Genomic DNA, 14,781 nt, shown 5'->3' with positions numbered 1-14,781 from the left:
GTCAACCGTTGACCGTTGACCAGAGTTGACCAGTTTTGACTTGATAGGGGTAGTCAACCTTAGTTGAGAAAGTGTTAATTAGAGATCTATGGTGTTATAGGAGGATTATAGCTCGGAGGATCGAGCGCGAGTGATTTCCGGGATTTGCGAGTTATCGAGATACGCGAGGTGAGTCTTCTCACTCTATGTTACCTTGAGTGGTAGTATTGTGTGACCGGAAGGTCGTATGTGCTTACATTGAGTATTATGTTATCCTGTTGTATGTGACATGCTATGCATTATGTCTTTGTGATTTATGCTATGCGGAGTTATAGACCGGACCGGTGGGTCCAACGATTCAGACCGGGCCAGAGGGCCCAACGAGCTATGACCGGACCAGAGGGTGCAACGAGCTATGGGACTGGAGGGTCCTGCTGAGACACACCGACCAGAGGGTCATACTGTAGCCTCGAGTGGCGTATGTGTTGTATGCGATAGTTTGGGGAACTCACTAAGCTTCGTGCTTACAGTGTTTTGTGTTATGTGTTTTAGGTTATCACAGTATCACGGGACGGCACCGGCTCGATTGTACACACCAGAGAAAGAGTCATGTTTTGAGGATCCTGGTTTATCATGCAAGTGGAAATGGAGTTATGTTTTGTAATTCGATTATGAATGAGACTTTAAACAAAGTGTTTTTAAGAATTAAACGATTATTTTAAGTGAAAATTTGTTTTGAAATTTTCGGTGTTACACACTCCTTTAATATGGAGTCCATTAGCTCAATATTCAACTATCATACAATTGACAGTTCTAGTCCCTTAGTTAATTAATGTCTTTTAGCCACAAACTTAATTCTTATTAATTTTTGACTAATATTAATTAAACAATCTGATTTCTCCTTTAATATATTATTCTCATAATATATTAATAAATCATATTTAATCCTTTGTCTCCATTATTCATCCTATCAAGTTGCTTTGGTGAAGGCAACCCAAAAGGACCATACACCATCGGGTCAAGTACATACCAAAATAGTTATGGACTTAGACACTAATCCAACAGTCTCCCACTTGGATAAGTCTAATAACTATTCTGCATATGACTTCAGATCTTGATCTGCAATCGTAGCTTTCCAAAGCCGCTGTCCACTCTGATCATATCAGATACGCGTGTCCTTTAGATAAGGGATCATATATTCCTCCATTCTAGATATCGTATAGACTGAGACATGGATCTAAATCATTCTCTCTGTCTATGTGCTGTTTCCCAAATTCAGATTTATGACGACTGACAACAGACTATAATTGAACACATCAATTTAGTCCCGGCTTGGCCAAGCACTTAGGTGCCATCACTAAATCATCGAGGGGCCCACAGATATCACTTTTATCCTACTATGGATAAAAGGAACGGATAAACTTTGACTCAATGCTCGCTTGCACTCACTTACCAAATCACACACAACAATATGTTTTATAACACCAAGTTACTGGTGCGTTTACATACTATCAATGTGCAACTGATTCGCAAGATACAACTCACACATCTCGGTTTCAAGAATTATAAGATATTATCGTCTCACCAATCACTCGTGATAAAATCCATGAAGTGATCCAAGTGAGCGTGGGTTTAATCCAATGCTCAAATTATTTTCATCAGCACTCATGAACGTTGCAGCAAACATTTGCTTATGTTTAATACTCTTTAGACAATCCACACACCAATTCATGAGAGTCTTCATTCATATCTAGTTCCAACATATGAACGTCTGTGGCCCGTTTGAATAATTTGACTGTTCTCAACCAATTAAATTATTTAGGAAGTCAAAACATGCAAAGTGAAACACAAGAATAATACCAATCCCATATGGCCTCAAACCTTTGAGTATAAATAAAACACCTTTTATTTATCACCATATCGATTACTCATTATTTGTTGTTTCGGGTAATCAACATCTTACTTGAATTATTACTACATTTGTCCCATGCTCTTAGCATGCACACAATGTTTACCTACGGTTCTTACTTTGTGAAATAGATCAAATGAACACATTTCCAATCATACTCATTTCACAACTCCTAATCCTTTTCACAATTGAAAGAATATCAAATTCTTGCCACTTATAGAATATGTTAGATTCTAACATTTTATGCAATGATCCTTTTGTAATGTCACTGCACTAAAATCACAATGACTATTGCCAATGAAATTACAAAGTCCTCTATTGGAGATTGTTACAAGACAATTCCATAGATGTGATGTCCTTCACTCAAAGTACATTCCTTTGAACATCATTTTGCATAAAATTTCTAATCTAGACACAGACTTTCAATATCCAACTCCCAATGTGGAAACGTTTCCATATTTTCCATATGACAACTCATTCTTAATAGAACCTTTGCTATTCATAATAATGTCAATATGGTCCATCCAATACTATACTTCTAACTACTCACAAGCGACCAATCCTCAGCGAACTTTGGATTGTCCTTTGATAGTTGTTTAATTATCTTAGTCAAAACCGATTCTTGTCCTTTTCCCTCTAAATGCGCTAGACATTTGGAAAATTTTAGAATGGTCAAATATTATAGCATTTGCAATCGATCCTATACCCGAAGCATGTGGGACACAATGCATAATGTCTTACATAAAGATTCGATACTTTATCAATCTTCTGCCATAATATTTTATGTGCTACGTTCTCTCAATTCGAAATATGAAGAGGAATGCCGTAATCATAATCGAAATTTAAGAACACAATATGTATCCTTGACTAAGTTTATTAACATTCCACAACCTAAGCCTTTAGATTTGAAATTAAGCACAATATTCTCTCCCTTAATTATAGCAAAACAACTATTCAACCCTTACAACTTTGCAAAGTATGACTCTTGTTTTCTATAATTAATATTGCTAATTTGAAATACTTGCCTTAATAATCACACAATCATAACATTTATGCTCCCACTATCACGATGATTATTATAAACATAACACTTATGCTCCCACTAGCTTTGACATGTATTCAGAAACAACTTAACTTTTAGAAAAACAATGCCTATTGAATTTCTTTAAGTTCATATTTCTAATACCCAATGCTTTGATAATATTTTATCAAGGCTTCTTAAACTTATACACCTTTACCTTAGATATTTTATATGTGTGTCTTAAACAATTCAGACTAATTGCCAAATCTCACAATTCGAATCATGGAAAGGGATACCGTAACCATAATCGAATTCGAGAATCCAATTTTCACAATCACTATTTTCTTAAAATCTCTCTTAGTGAAAGCATTTCCTCACAGTCATTTTCATGAAGGAGGGAATCTTATGACACTTAGATTTTAATGGTGAATGTGTTCTTATCAATGTGAATTTGTTAAAACCAAAGTTTATGACAAATTCAAACTCATATGGATTGAACTTTCTCAATCTTGATTTCTTGCCTTATGGTAACACGGCTGCCCACCATGTCTTCCAAGTAGTTAAGCAGCTTATCCTTTCCTATCAATGTACTTTCCATTGATCAAGGTCCTTGCCTTTTATGCATTCAAATGAGAACTTATAGAACTCATATGCATAATTAACTTGATTGGAACGGCACAGAAACAAGATAATGTCAACATGATAGGTTGCAAACCTCTACTCGTGTGCTAGTGATGATCGATAAGGTTTATTCTTGATTTGTTCTTGAAACCTTTCAGGACCATTAAGACTCCCACTGACTCCTTGACATATAAGATTCTCTTGTCAATAAACATTTCTTGACAAACAAATATTCAAGAGTTAGTGTAGCTTTTATCAAGACAAAACACCATATAAAATTGGTCCTAGTTGGTCTTTGTCTTATCCAAGACATCACAACTTTCCAATTTCAAATGTACGAAAAGAAGAAAATCCTTTTTCCAAATTCTACACTTGATGAATGTTATAAACCTTCTTAAGACTTGTCACTCAATGTCACAATCTTAACTCTAAGACTTGTTTTGGAACAAAGTATGATTGACCTTTTTGATTTAACCATTTCTTCAATTCTTGATTCCTCTTCTTAGACATACAATTGTACTAAGATTTACTTAGAGGATCAATTGAGATATGGTTCTCAATCATTAAGACCTATCATAAACATAATAAAAGGTACTCTCCCTTCTTCTTAGAATAGAGAAACTTTTATCTTTCTGCCTACTTGATTCTTCTTATTCGTTCTGCTATTGATTTAAACCTTTTCAATCAATTCAGAATTACACTTAATCTTGTAAGTATAATCACATTTACTAAACTTTTAGTAAATCATGACGAATATCTTTGTTACTCTTGTGGTGGACTTAATCAACACACAACTTTGTGTACTCGATCTCCTAGTCCTTCACTTGACACTTTGTCAACGAATTTGTCTAATTTCCAAATATGAAATTTCTCATTCATCGTGCAACCAAGTTGCATGATTCCAAGTTTCTGTCCAATTGAACCTTGGGTGATGAGAAACTCTCCCTATTTGGTAAATTCTTGACATTTTCACAAACAACATAATTGAGAATCACATCCACTCGTTGTAGAAATATATGAACATCAATTTTTTCATAACTATTTCATTGCAAGGAAATAAATAAATAAATAAATAAATGAGTCAAACTAAAATTTATTTTATTCATAAAAGCAGCGGAAAACATTTGTCCTTACAATGCAAAATCAACTGAAAAACTATGTAGTCAAAATTCCTAACAATTCTATCTTAACATTCTAAGCTCAAAATCTAATCTTCAAATCCATGCGATCGAGATCCATTTCTTCGTGATTAGACTCATCTTTCTCTTTCATCAAGCTTCCTCTCTTTTCACTGATCTTGCAAAACATTCAAATGCAATCTTATCACATCATGTATTAAGAATCAACGAATAGGAACTTAATGGAGTTAGATAGTGGATTTTACCTGAAGCACAGCCATACTCTTTGACTCTCCCATCTTCTGGGCTCTTCAGGCTCTTAGGGCAGACTTGTATCCAACGCCCTTTCTCTTGGCAGCAAACGCAGGTCGGTTCTCCTAGAACATCCTCGGAATCATGGTTGGTTGATTTTCCCAACAAATACGCTCCATTGCTTTGCCAAATCATTTCTGATTCAGCAGCAATGAGCATGTAAGTTAAGTCAATGAGGCTTGCGTCATGATCCATCATATAATACTTTCTTTTGAACTCATTATATGACTCAGGAAGTGATTGCAGAACCCAGTTCACAGCCAACTTATTAGGGAATGACGTACCCAACATTATCAACCTATCAATGTGTGATTTCATTCCTAGAACATGAGCACACACGGGTTTACCATCTTCATGTTTCATTTCCAATAGGGCTTTAGTGACATTGAACCTTTCAATTCTTTGATCTTGTGGGTTAGGGAGAATAATTGGAGGAGGTGGAGGAAGTGAAGCATGATTTCTTGTTCCTCGATTGAATCGTGGAATATCATCTTCACGTGGAATGCTTGTTCCACGGGATTTGGGAAGACCATAGTTGTCGTACTTTGACATCTACAAAACGGGAGAAATAAATTCAAGTTAGTTGATTGATTGAGTCCTTAATAAATCACCCAAATGAGATATTAAGGCTAGGACCCAACACAATACGCTACAACCTAGAAAAGGGATGTCGTAATCTAGTTGCAGAATATTTGAAGGTAAGTGAATGACGATTCACTAATTTTCCACCATGAAAAATGAAAAACCGATTAAGTTTTAAATGCTATGAAAACTCCTAGATCCTTTGAGATTCATTGAACTTTTCAATGGCATGTTTAAATCTCGATATGCCCCTCTAGTTTGTGACTGGGACGCCGAGGATCACAAAGCGGGTGTGAATAACCATGCAAACTTACATGGTTCCCCCACATGTTACAGTCACCTATTCGATGTGCCGGTAAACCACACACGCTCCACTGAACAATGACAAACATTGAGTCACCCTTTGCTACCTTTTCTTAGAACCATTGAGTGTGCCGGTAAGCCACACACGCTCCACTAACGTCTTCGCAAGGGTACAAAGTGTAATTTCATGGAATTGCATCAATCCACTTTTGCCTAAAGTAACTAAGATTGGGAATTAGTAAAATATTTAGTTACTTTTGTACTTCATTATACTTATAATGGAAAGTTCTGTCCTATCCTACCCGTTCGGCTAACGACCCTCCACTAGTCAAGAGTGCGGTGGGTAAGAGTGGATACCCATTCAATCGCCATTTTATAGGCAATTTCCTTAAACACCCCTTATAAACCAGCTTCGTGAATGAGGCCTACTAACGGTAAGACTGACTTTTACTCATACATATATACAATGTTAGACTTTTAATGTTATATATAGTATAGGGTGTATTTTAAACTTTTAAAATACTAGGTGGTCAAATTTAACAATTATACTTTTAATTCAAATAAATTGTAAACCAAAACTTTATGGATTTATTAAACCTCTTTTAATTATACACCTTAATTAATTAATAAAACCATAAGGGTGTGATATGAACTTTTCAAAACATCACTAGGGTTTTAGAATTTAACATTCCTAAATTAAACTTTTAATCAACTTTTAAATTCCAAAACTTGAGCGCAAGTTTTGAAACATTTCAAAACATTAGGGTTTAGAATTTAAATATACATCAAAATTAAACTTTTAATCAAAATTTAAATTCCAAAACTTGAGGGCACGTTTTGAAACATTTTCAAAACATTAGGGTTTCAACTATTTAAATTTCAAAACAAAAACTTTTGAGTTCAAATTTAAACTATAAAACCTAAAGGGGAAAATTGAAACTTTTCATAACACAAGGATCAAATAACAAATAATATAAATTAAACAATTAATTTTATCATTATCTATATTTGACCTAATTTCAATTTCTTGCAAAATAAGTTACCCAATTAATACAAATAATCAACTTTAATCATATAAGGAAGTTATTATCTAATGAATTGGTAATTATCTTTTGTTTAATCAAGGATATACTCATAAATATGTATAAAATCGGATTTTAATGATCTAAAACAGATAAGGCAAGTATCCATGAGTAAAACAACAAGAAATCCCGAAAATAGCTCCATCTGACGCTCGAACTCGCCGAGTACCACACTGGACTCGCGGAGTTGAGGCCTACTCGCCGAGTACACTATGATACTCTGTCACACCCCGAAAACCGAAGGCGGAAACATTTCCAGGGTTGACTCCACGTTGAGTATCAAATCCAATGCACATAGTAATCAAAGTAAACAACCATTAAATTACATATATTTGAAAGTTTACATTTGGTTCAAAAGTAAATTGTACAAGTGTGACACATAATATATATATATATATATATATATATATATATATATATATATATATATATATATATGAACAAAATGAGATGAGTCTTCTACGCACTCTGTCTTCACCAAAAGAGATCACCGTGTACCTATCTAATGCGGACCTGAGAATACAAGCAGTTTGAAAATCATCATAAAGCTGGTGAGTTCATAAGATGTTTGTTTACTGAAAAATGTACCAGTTTCCTTTAGTTTTCCGAAAAGGTTTGTTATCCAAGAAAACCCCATATTTTCTTATAAGTATAGTTTAGTTTTCTGTTTATCATACTTTTCAGTTATGTACAGTTCAATTATCCCAGGAAAAACCCTTATTTTCCTAAATACAAGACCGATTGAATATCACAGTGTATAGTTTAATACATAAAACTATATACTAAAAATCATGAGATTATTATCCCGAACTCTATCCCGAACTAGATATAAGATAGTTTGATAAAACCATGGGATTACTATCCCGAATTAGATATAAGATAGTTTGATAAAATCATGGGATTACTATCCCGAACTAGATATAAGATAGTTTGATAAAACCATGGGATTACTATCCCGAACTAGATATAAGATAGTTTGATAAAATCATGGGATTACTTTCCCGAACTAGATATAAGATAGTTTGATAAAACCATGGGATTACTATCCCGAACTAGGTATAAGATAGTTTGATAAAACCATGGGATCACTATCCCGAACTAGATATAGATTCTACCCATAGGAATAACATCCTGCAATAGATACGAAATCTATAGACTAAAAACCATGGGATTACCATCCCGTACTAGATATAAGTGTTGGATTAATGTCTAAGTCCATAACTATAATTGGTAAGACTTGACCCAACCCGGCATGGTCCATTTGGGGATTGCATGGCATCATGCACTTGGATAGACTATAATGAGAGAAATAAGACACTTATGGTTATTAATATATTATAAGTTCTAGTATATTAATAATAAGAATAATAAGATTATTTAATTAGTATTGATCAAGAATTAATCTAGGATTAATTAAGTGATCAAAAGAAGACTAATTAAATATATGGGTTGATTGTGTAAATCATCCATACTTGTATAGTGGGCTAATGCTCCATGGATAATCAAGTTGGGCTAAAACCCATAGGATGGTCCATGGATGCTCCATGGTGTATTTGAACCCATGGATCCAAGGAAATGGAAAGTCATGACAATTAGGGTTTACCCTAATTGTAACACTATATAAAGATCTTATTCTTGACAAAATCGGCGACTAGTATCATTCTAGAGAGGGCTAGCCGATTTCATGAAGTGTAGAATTCTCTCAAGTTATTCCAAGTGTATTTGGTGTTATGTGAACCATTTGAGGTGTCACACTTGGGGCACTTGGCACTCAAGCTTCATGAAGACTTTCTACATGAAAGAGGTATGTATTCTATCTTGTTATATTCATTATTTTATATGCTAGATTAGGATAATACCTTGGATGTTCATATTTGTATGTATAATAGAGAAAACATAGATCCAAGGTATTTAGGGTTGCATGTACACTTAGGAGTGTTAGAATGCTCAAAACCCAACAGTGGTATCAGAGCCTAGGCTTGTTTTCTTGTTATACTTGCAAAAGAAGCTGGAAAATAGAGTTTTGATGCTGTCTGCCTAGTAGACTCACCGAGTCCATGAATGGACTCGCCAAGTCCAAGGCAAAAACATCCAACTCGCCGAGTTGGTTCGTGCACTCGACGAGTTGGACCCCAAGACAGCATAAATTCGACTTTTTTGGCTGGAATTGGACTAGGAACATTACCCTAAGATGTTTTTGAACTTATAAACTTGTTTTTGATGTGGTAGTGTTCATGCTAATCCAATTTCAAAGATAATTGTCAATAGATTCATGTTTTGTATTAGTTTAAGGTTTAGACTAATTACATGAAAAAGTTTGATTTGAATTATCTTGTTCTTATGAGTTGCTTAGATTAATAGAAAAGTTGAGTGAAATAGTTGTTTTCAATCCAAATTAATCTAAGAGTTGATTCTTAAATGTGTTTTTGTAACTTGTCCTCAAGTTATGTGAAAAGTCACATTTAAGTTTCATAAAACTCATAAAAGTTGGCAAAGGTTACAAAATGAAGAGTCTAGTTCTAATTAAATGGTGTTATGTAACAAACCGTTATTTCAAACTTATGTAATAGTGTAGGTCAAATTGTTCTTCTTTTTAATTAAATAAAGAGAAATTTTGGCATACTATGTATATTTACATAATTGACCCTCAAAAATAAATTATTAAATAATCTCAATTGGGTTGAACCAAGTGATAGAGATTGTAACAAGGTTTCCAAAAATATAAGGAACACTAAAATCCGAGTTATAACGAAGAAGTTATGACCAATCGAAAATCCGCGACAAAACCGGCAAAACATTGTTCAGTGTAAAAACTGAATTTTTGATAAAAGGCTTTCTAGCCTTACCAATCTAAATGAAAGTTATAGTTTATGTTAAACCGAGAACTTTCATAAAAAGAACGCCAAAATCCGACTTCGTATGAGGAAGTTATGATTTTTCGAAGTTTCAATATAGCAGTGTACAGCTAAAAACTCGAAATAAAGATCGAGTGGTTTTTAGCCGACATGACCTAAACGAGAATTGAAGGTCTCGTCATTAGTAGTACAACGGTAAAAAGACAGACAAAAACGGACGTCGTATGAAGAAGTTATGAATTTATAACGGATTCACGTCCCGATCTGTTTAAAATAATAATATTAAAAATAAATTCAAAATTAGCCGACGAAGTCAAAACGAAAGTCGTAGAGTATAATTTTAGCTACGCGTGCATATAAAGAACGTCAAAAACGGAGTTCGTATGCAAAAGTTATGAATTTTACAAGTTTTGGCAAAAAAATAAAGAAAAATAGAAATACCCGGGAAAATTCGCATGAACAGTAGCGCCACCTCACCCCTCGCATGCGAGCCTCCACGTGTTGGCTGCTGAGTGGACCGAAGTCTCGCGTGTCACCTCCTGATTCGGCCACTGCTGCGGTCCAATCCCACTCAGACAGCCTCGCAAGGAGACACACCGGGGATGCTCCTCGCACACGCCTCGCACCACCCTCGGACACCCCTTCGCACGTGGCTTCTTTGCATTGGACCGAGGGCTAGACCAATCCGAGCCTACCACCTCCGAACCGAAGCTGCTTCCCTTCGCAGAATGTCAGCCTCGCATAGCCTCGCACAAGCTTCGGATCCGAGGCTTCGGCCTATATAAGGCATGCGAGGGTTTCCGAATTTTTTACACTTTTCACCCCAAATTTTACTCTCTTTCACTTTTTCCACACCCTTAAGCTTATATACAACCCTTAAATCCCCGGTATCAAGACTCGAGCCCGAAGTAAGCCGTGAAGCCCCAAAATTCTCGAGAATTCATCCTCTCTCCTGTCAAAACTCTGCCCAATTTGAGCCGGTTTCTCGACAAATAAACTCCTTTTCGTGAAACGAAACCCTGTCCGAATTACCACCTACCAAGTGAGTTCATACCCCCGTATTTTCATAATTTCTACTGTTTTAAGGGGGGAAATACAAGTATAACACAACAACTTTGTGTTATAAATAAATGATTTCAAATCACGATAAAATGATTTTAAAGCATCGAAAATACTTCAAATTTTGAACTCTTTTATAAACTTATATTTTTCCCAAATATACATATTTGTATATATAATTTAATATAAATAAGATTTAAAAGGCTTAGGACTAATAATTCATGCTAGGTCCTTTTCCTTGTTTGGATGTGGACTTATAGTACCAGTTATTTGTCCGAAGGTCGTTCAAATTTTACTTATTTATAAAATTGTATATGTATATAAAATTAAAAGTTATTTCATCAGTTTAATCACCCTTTGTAACATGTTGAGCAAAGGATTACATGCAAAAATAGTTATTTACCAATTCATAAAGTACATATAAATTATAATAGGTATAGTTTATGATACATAGAGCAATAATTCATATGAATACATTGTTTTACATGCAACAAGAGTTTTAACTCAAAACAAATCAAGGGTTTACACTTATCAAATACATGTTCGGGATACTAAGTCAAGAACACAATGTCAATCATTTATCTCAGAATGATTGGGTTTTCATAACTAATATACATGTAACGTTTATATGCTTTTTATGATACATTCAATTCAGGTTGTTTAGATTCAGTCTAGACAACCAAGGTAAAGCCCTGACATTATAACCAGAATCTCCAGTCCGGGGATCGAAACAAGTTGTGTGTAGATCTATATCGGGATTGACAACCCCGCACTCAGGCTGCTAGCTACAGTCAGGCATACATGCCAATGAGTGGCAATTGTTATCAACAGTTTAAGCGCTCATCAGGCGTTTGTTTCAGGCGTTCATGTCTTAGTATGGTTATAATAACTCATTAAAAAGATATTAACAACACGTTAGTGTATAAACAACTAAACGTAAGTATATCTTCAAAGTACCAGTTTACAAAATGCAAAGTACAATGCTATACTATAGTTTTCAATAACAGCTGGTGAAGCCAGGCACACTCTCAAATACAAGTTTTACAAATACAATGGTTTACAAATAAGACGGTTTTATAGGAATAAAACTACTTTTCACATACCACAGAAAATATGGGATTTTCTAGAAGCGTTTTCATATTCAAAATACAAATACACCCATTCAAAACATAAAGACTTATGTACTCACTCAACTTATTGTTGATACTCTCTTTTCAAATTACTTGTATTATCAGGGAAATAATAACAGGTACTCCCCGAGCTTTTTGAGAAGATGAAGCCATTAGGAGTCTTATCTTCTTCCTTTGTATAACTGTTTTGGTTTCAATATACAATAATTGAACACATGTAAATATTACACTTTTAAATACAATGGTTGTTTGTACTTTGATTACTATGATGCATGTGTTGTGATACTACAAATGAAATCCTCCACCCCCGGACGTTTCCGTCGTCTGGTTTGGGGGTGTGATATGTTATGACTCCATAATTTATCCTCAAGTTATGGAGGACCAAGAGTCTCTTCATTAAATAATAAATTAAAAAAAAGTGTAACCTTAATTAATTCCATAAGTTATAAAATAAAGAAAAGTTAATTCTTTTATTAGTTTAAAGTCTTCCATAACTTGTCCTCAAGTTATGGAACTTGAAGAGTTTTTGGATTAAAACTACTTTAAACACATAAGTTATGGAATTAATTAGTTTTGAATAGTTTCAAAACTTGCCCTCAAGTTTTGGAATTTGAAAAGTTTTCACTTATGAATACTTTAATTCCAAGTTAGCCCTTAGAATTTTAAAGAGTTAAAATTCAACCCTTATACTTTATAATATTATAAGTTAATAATATATATATATATATATATATATATATATATATATATATATATATATATATATATGTATGTATAAGAGTAAAGTCAGTCTTACCGCTAGTACGCCTCATTCACGAAGCCGGTCTATAAGGTGGGTATAAGGTTGTTGCCTATAAAATGGCAACTTAATGGGTGTCCACTCTCACCCACCGCTTGCTTGACTGGTGGAGGGTCGTTAGCCGAACGGGTTTGACAGGACTAGAATTCTCCCTTCATTAAAATTATTAATGATAAATACTAAGTAACTAAACTCTTAATAATACCCAATCTTAGTTACTTAGGAAAATGTGAATAAGGTGCTAATCCATGAAATTACACTTTGCACTTTGTTTAAGTCGGTTAGTGGAGCGTGTGTGGTTAACCGGCACACTAACTCGTATTTAACAAGGTAGGCAAAGGGTAACTTAATGTTTATCTTAGTATCGATGGAGCGTGTGTGGTTAACCGGCACATCGATTGAGGGGTAAACACTTAAGGGTACCAAGTAATTTGCATGGTTACTTCACACCTTGTTTTGTGATCCTCGGCATCCCAGTCACAAAACCTGAAGGACATACTCGAGATTGAAACATGCCATTGAACAGTTCAATGAATCTCAAAGATCTAGGAGTTTCAAAACCAATTAAAACCTAATAATACATTTTGTTTATCTTGGTGGAAATTGGTGAATCGTCATTCACCTACCTTCAAATATTTTATAGCTTGGATTATGGCATACCTCTTCTAAGTTATAAAATAGTTTGTAGGGTCCTAGCCTTAATGTTTCATATTGGGTGTCATATTAAGGACTTAAGATCAACTATCTTGAATATCTCCCAAAAGATGTCTGGTTTAGACATTTATGATCTTCCCAAATCTCTTAAAACAAGCTTTCCTAAATGAAGATGATGTCCCATGTAAATCATACTTCTTTCACCTCCTCCAATTATGCTCCCTAACCCACAAGTTCAAGGTCACTCAAGCCCTATTGGAAAGGCAAGGTCTAGGTGTGATCACATCTTGGAGATGTAGTCACATATTGACAAGCTGGGAGAGTTGGGTGTCAAAGTCTTGAGAAATTTGGTGGTTCAATCACTTTCTAAGTCACATAGTGAGTTCCTTTGGGACACCTATGAAACAGACTATGACAAGACCCTTAATGATCTTATTTATTTGTTAAGATCAACTTCCTTAAAAGTTGATGGACATTGACAATAATGACATTGGATATCCAGTAAAGCTCTCTCTTCCCAATGGAAATGGATCGGCCATAGTCAACTCGGTTGACCAAATGGTAAAGAGAAAAGCTAAGTCTGTGATAGTCCCGTGTACCATTATCAAAGGGTCCATATGTTTATATTGCCAAAGAAAGGGGCATTGGTTGCGAAGCTGCCAAATTTACCTAAGGCTGGTAAAGTCAATAAGTTTGACTCTACTTCAGGTAAAGTCCACTATCTAACTCTGCTAAGTTTCTATTCTGAGATTCTTATTACATGATGTGACTGGGTCACATGTTGATGTTTTAAGAATCAAAGAAAAGTAAAGGAACTTAAAGAAAGAATATGTTGAATTTGATCGCGTAGATGGATTTCTATCGCGTAGTTTGAAGATCGGATTCTTAAGCTACTTCTTAGGAGTTATGAGATATTGCATAGGAATAGATAACAACAAGTTTTCATATGGATTGTAAGGATAAGTTTTTCCGCAAAGTTTTAAAATAAAAGAAAAATTTTGATTTTATTTATTTTAAAATATCCTTACATTAGCATTTGAGGAAAAAATTGTTGCTTATATGATTCCATTAATAGCAAGAGTGGAAATATGAAATTGATTCTTTCATTTGTGGTAATGTCTAAATTTACCAAATAAGGAAAGATTCTCATCACCCAAGTTTCAATTGGACCGGAACTTGGAATCATGCAAGTTGTATAGCATGATGAATGAAAACTTTCAAGTATTGGAAAAATTAAGACTAATTACTCGGTCACATGGATGTGTGAGTCAAGTAAAGGACTAAGGGATCGAGTACACATTCTTGTGCACTGATTAAGTCCACCACAAAAGATTGATAAGACTATTCGTCATAGTTT

The sequence above is a fragment of the Lactuca serriola genome, chromosome 8 (assembly GCF_051521515.1).
Source record: "Lactuca serriola cultivar US96UC23 chromosome 8, Lser_US96UC23_V15, whole genome shotgun sequence".
NCBI classification, from domain to species: domain Eukaryota; kingdom Viridiplantae; phylum Streptophyta; class Magnoliopsida; order Asterales; family Asteraceae; genus Lactuca; species Lactuca serriola.
Note: the sequence above shows the minus strand (reverse complement) of the source record.